Source organism: Mus pahari, chromosome 5, assembly GCF_900095145.1.
Source record: "Mus pahari chromosome 5, PAHARI_EIJ_v1.1, whole genome shotgun sequence".
NCBI lineage: Eukaryota > Metazoa > Chordata > Mammalia > Rodentia > Muridae > Mus > Mus pahari.
Window position 1 is genome coordinate 82,913,603 of NC_034594.1, and position 5,307 is coordinate 82,918,909.

Consider the following 5,307-nt stretch of genomic DNA (forward strand, 5'->3'; position numbering starts at 1 on the left):
TTTTTTTTTTTTTTTTTTGAACAGAGAGTGAAATCCAACTTGACTATGTCAAGGCAACTGAACATGGATTTCATTACAGAATGGGAAAGAAAGTGCATAACTGTGGCTTTTCTTCACTGGCTTGTCACCAACTTAATTTATGACATTTCTTGCAATATTAAGTTTTGCTGTTCTACCTTCTTTGGTAGTGCCAAAATCTGGAGGTAATATGTTTTGGGAGGCACTTTGTGCATTTCCTTTGTCCTCTGCTTTGAAGAAGCTGGAAGAGCCCATGAGTTTGTATGGGGAGTCACAACCTCAGTGACATTGGCTGTCATATGATCACAATGCCTCAGGGATTTCCTCCAGAGGTCCTGATGCCTCATTTGGACTGAATGAGCTTGCATGTAAACATTCCCCTCTTCTGGCCCTGCATAATCACAGGGCCTTTAGTTTTACTGATGGTTGATTTAAGCAAATCATTCCTCAAGTGCCCAAGTTAACTGGATTCAATTTCAAAACACTAAATTGTTCTGGCCAATATTTAAGCTGGCCACCTGCCTGGTTCTCTATGAGGACAGGGAACCCCAACTTCCCAGGCTCTAGGGCCATTTCTTCTCCTCCCCAGTCTCTGGGGGCAATTTCTTCTGTCCACGAATGGTTCACTCCTTAGAATCCTGTGATCCCCAGCAGCAGCCATAGCCACATTTCTTCCAAGGGCTCTCAGTCAGAGCAGACGAGCGTTCATAAAATGAAAAGCAAGTATACTCTCTGTAGTCCACTGTAGTTTTCAGCATGCTTGAGGATGATCTTAAACATAAAGCCACTCATAAAGTCGAGCAACATGTCTGCCCAAATATGAGCTGAACAAGGATGACACCAGTGAATGTGTCAAAGTGGAAGGGGAAAAAAACTCATGAGCCCTCAACCCTACCCAAAATGCTACAGGCAACCAAGGAATGTTGAGAGCAGGAGACAGTCTTCCCCAGGGAACAGCACAGCGATTATGTATCCAGAACCAAATGGTAAACCCTGCAAACATAAACATATATATGAGAAACATATGCAGATGAGCAGGCTATATTTATATTTGCAATTAATGAAAAAAGAGGCCATGGATTTGAAGGAGAGCGAGGAGGGGTATGTGGGACGGTTTGGAGGGAGGAAAGGGAAGAGAGAAATGTGTAGGCTGTTTGTAATCCTTAATCTTTTTTTCCCTTCCCATAACTAAACATCTCTCTTTAAAAATCTCTGTAAATTAATCTCTGTTAAAAAAGTATTTTTAACATCATAACTAAAAAAAATAAAATTTATTTAAAAGATAGAATAGTAGTATGCACAAAGATAGTCTCCAATAGAGCTGTATAAGCTCTGGGAAGGGTGATGTGTCACTATGCCTCAGCCAAGCTTATCTCCCCAAAGAGTGGAAGATCTACATGAGGAACTACCATTTGTTCTTCCAGAACATTCTCTCCACTGCCCAGGCACTTCCTCTTGCTACTTTCAAATAAAAGACCATCAAAATCCTGTAATTATTTCTGGGTCCTTACATTGATATATGGAGTAGAGTTTTTCTAAAATGAGTTACATTCTTAGGCACCCGAGGAGAAAGGGTTTGTGGGTGACCACTCTCCCAGAAGCCCTCAGGTTGGATAGCTAGGTGGGCCTGAGCAGGGATGGCATGCCATATGGAGCAATTCTGCCTGTGCTGGGTCTTTTCAGCTCTCTTTTAGAGCACTGCTAGAATCAGATGAATTGCACACCTGAGGACTCTTCATCCCAGGTGTTTAAAATAGCCCATCTTCTAGAAGTTAGGGCTTGTGCCTCAGAGAGGCTCAGCACAAGGAGATGGGGAACTGCAATCCTGTGAGAGTCACAGGGAGGCTCTGAGCTGTCTTTGTTCCCTTAAGAATACTCAGGAAATTAGGTGGTTACACCCTGTCCCCACCCCATGGTGACAGACTTGTTTGAAGGATTCTTACAACCTGACTCGAAAGAGCCATAGAATATCTAAGTAGTTTCTTGTCTACTTATGTAGAGCAATGATTTATGTTACAGAAGACATAAGGGGTTATTTTCTTTCGTCTGTTGGGGATTTTCCTTAGGAGATAGATGACTGAGTCTCAGTTTTAGGGAAAGGTAGCTTAAACAATGTCATTGGAACAGCACACTTTCCCATATATTGATTATGGGATTTCCCCACAGTACAATTTAAGGAAGCATTCTGGTTTAAAAATGCTCACAAACTGTGTTCTGTAATTCACCATCCACACATCTATTCAGAGAGAGGAGAGCATTTGAGATTAAGATCATGAGGTTAAAAATGAGAGATTTAAATGGTACTACTCATGTAAATTTGGGAGTCACATTAATGTTAAATCCAGAGATGGATAAGTAATTTATAAGTAATTCTTCCAAATAGAATTTCAAGATATGGGGAAATGTTTAGATTGAAGCATTACATAGAAAATAGACATGAATCACAAATGTAGTCTGAACTCAGTGATGTAAAGAGCATATAGTGAAGAGAAAATTATGGACTTTTCTGACCTTGTAAATTATCTTTAATTTCTTCACTATTAAACATTTCAAAGGTGACATCATTTATAAAAAATTCATTGATACTCTTCTTTCCTCTATCATTTTTATTGATTGTCCCCTTATTTAAAATTCTATGGCTTTTACAGTCATCTTACTGGTTATATAATTATTCTATGGCTTAAGCCTGTTTTATAGCATTGTGGTTTGAATTTGCAACAGTACACAAGTTTAAGTACTTTCAGATCTCATGCTATGTGATTATAGGCACCTATGGGAGTTTGCTCATGTCTTAGAGGATAGAGTGGTCTCTGATGATGAACTGCACTGTGCTGCCTTCAGATTGGTCATAGAGCCTTTCTCTCAAAATCCAATGATAGAACCTTGTGTTCATTCTACCAATTAGAGCAAAATGACCTCAAATATCCTGAAGCCACCTCAAGACAAAATAAAACCCTTAACAAAATAAAACCCTTAACAAAATAAAAATTGTGCTTAAAAAAGAGCCAATAGTTTATGTTCCTAGATACTATCTGCTGAAACATGCTGGAGGATTAATTCATCTGTTTGGGCCTTACTGACAAGGGGCTGCTACCAGGGAAAGAGGAAGCCACAGACAGAGAAAATTGGTGGGTTGGATCAATGGGTTAAGGAACAGAGGAGATGAGGAAGAAAGAGTTGGAGAGAGGGAACTGGGGCAAGAAAGGAAGGAAAGGGGATTTTGCCAATTCTTTATGTACTGTATGAGATCCCAGAAGGAAAAAAAATGTTAGCTATGAATATGGTTAGGGAATTATCCTAGACAGCTGTGGATCTGTGATCATGACTGAGTGGGCAACAGAAGAATTGAGAGGAGCTGTTGAGAAGACCTGAAAATATAGCTATAGATTTCCATGTGGCTTATGACTATACAGACCCATCTGTGCCAAGATCATTTGGTGATGCAAGGGCACAGGTTGTGGAGAATACTCCACTTGGATTTGTTTGGTGTATTCTGTGTGTAGATTATAAACTTGTGATGTAGCATTATACTTAAAGGCATGTAAAGTGCTTAGGGAGAACAAAGAGCGGAAATTCCAGGCTCTGGTCCCTTTAGCAGCCAAATTATTAAAGGCTCTATCCCCTAATCTATGGGTTTCTCGAAATAAGCAGGCAGTGTGCCAGCTTAAAAAAACAATCTGATTCATGATCATTATTTAAAAGTCACAGAATTGCTTGCTCAACACCTCTCCTTACCAGTCTCTGCAGGCTGTAGAACTTGGCTGTTCTTACCTTGAGGTATTGAATTGACTTCATCAGAGCTTGGACTTCAGTTGGAGACCGGCCTCACTAGGTTGCAGGTATGTATTGAGAAGTAGATAAGCTCCTGTAGGTAGTGATGGCTCTTGGGGCTAGTTGTCCTCGTGTGTAAGGCATGCATGCTGGAGACTTTTACTCTGGGGTAAACATGGAAAACATGTAGGTATTCAATTGCCACCCATTCTGCTACTTTCTAGCCTGATGACTAAAATGCTGAGTTCTAATTTTTTTCTCAAGTCATGCTGGAAGTCTGAATGAAACAATGGATATGGAAAGGCCTACTACATATAAGAGCTTTTGGTGTTTATTTGTTTGTTTGTTTGTTTGAGAGAGGGTTTCTCCATGTAACTCTGGCTGTCCTGAAACTCAATGTGTAGATCACACTGGTCTGGGAATCACAGAGATCCCCCCTGCATCTGCCTTCAGGATTAAAGGTCTGTGCCAACAATGCCCAGCTCATATAAGATCTTAAATTGATGTTTTCATATATGAATGCAGAAGGTCTAGTCTGTACTGTAGAGGTCTATTGTACTAGATTTCATGATAGAGGGACAATGCTGTCCTCATACTTCATGTACCTAGTGTTGGACACATAGTTGGCATTTGATAACTAGTGGTCCAATAAATCAATGTCTGGGCTATTATTTTACAGCATAATTAAAAGGAATTTAGAGTTTTCCCTGGAATTGAGATCAAACCAATACATGTATTTTTAAATTATCTACTTCTCTGTCTCTCTGTCCCTGTCTCTCTGTATATGTCTTTCTGTCTCTGTCTCTGTCTCTCTGGGGGGGTTGTAGGTCGTGTAGGTGCTCATGAATGTTAGAGCCATTAGATTCCATGGAGTTACAGGCAGTTATAAGCTTCCTGACATGGGTACTAGAGACTGAACTCAGGTCCTTTGCAAGAACAAGAGCTCTTAACCACTCTCTCTCTAGCCCTAAACACATTTTTACTGGAAGAATCTATATTTCTTATCAGTATGCTATCCATTTAGTCAGTGTAAGGATCAGCTACATATTTAAGGATATAAATAGTTCACAGGCCTCAAAGTTACGAAGGTTCATCACTTATAGCAGGGCTCCGCAAACTTTTTAGAGAAGGGCAGAGGAGTCAATTTGTAGGACATGGGGTTCCTTCACAACTACTCAAGTCATCGATAATACTATGTGACTACATGTGTGCTTTCTGATAAAACCTTATTTTAAAAAAATAGGGCCATAATCAGCCACCAAATGCAGACACTATTGCACACTCCAGCAAGATTTTGCTGAAAGGACCCTGATATAGCTGTCTCTCTTGATGCTTTGCCAGTGCCTGGCAAACACAGAAGTGGATGCTCACAGTCAGCTATTGGATGGAACACAGGGTCCCCAATGGAGGAGCTAGAGAAAGTACCCAAGAAGCTAAGGGGGACTGCAACCCTATAGGTGGAACAACAATAAGAACTAACCAGTATCCCTTGAGCTAGTGTCTCTAGCTGTATATGTT

The 5,307-nt window shown here is 40.3% G+C and overlaps 1 protein-coding gene across 1 annotated transcript in view; it reads left to right on the top strand.

The window, feature by feature from the left end:
- Positions 1–3,741: 3,741 nt before the first annotated feature.
- Positions 3,742–5,307, top strand: part of Serpinb12 (serpin family B member 12) — a 25,880-nt gene continuing 24,314 nt past the window's right edge. Inside the window, exon 1 of the mRNA XM_021199011.2 lies at positions 3,742–3,857. The gene's annotated coding sequence lies outside the window, so the exon portion shown is untranslated. The remainder of the gene's footprint in view (positions 3,858–5,307) is intronic.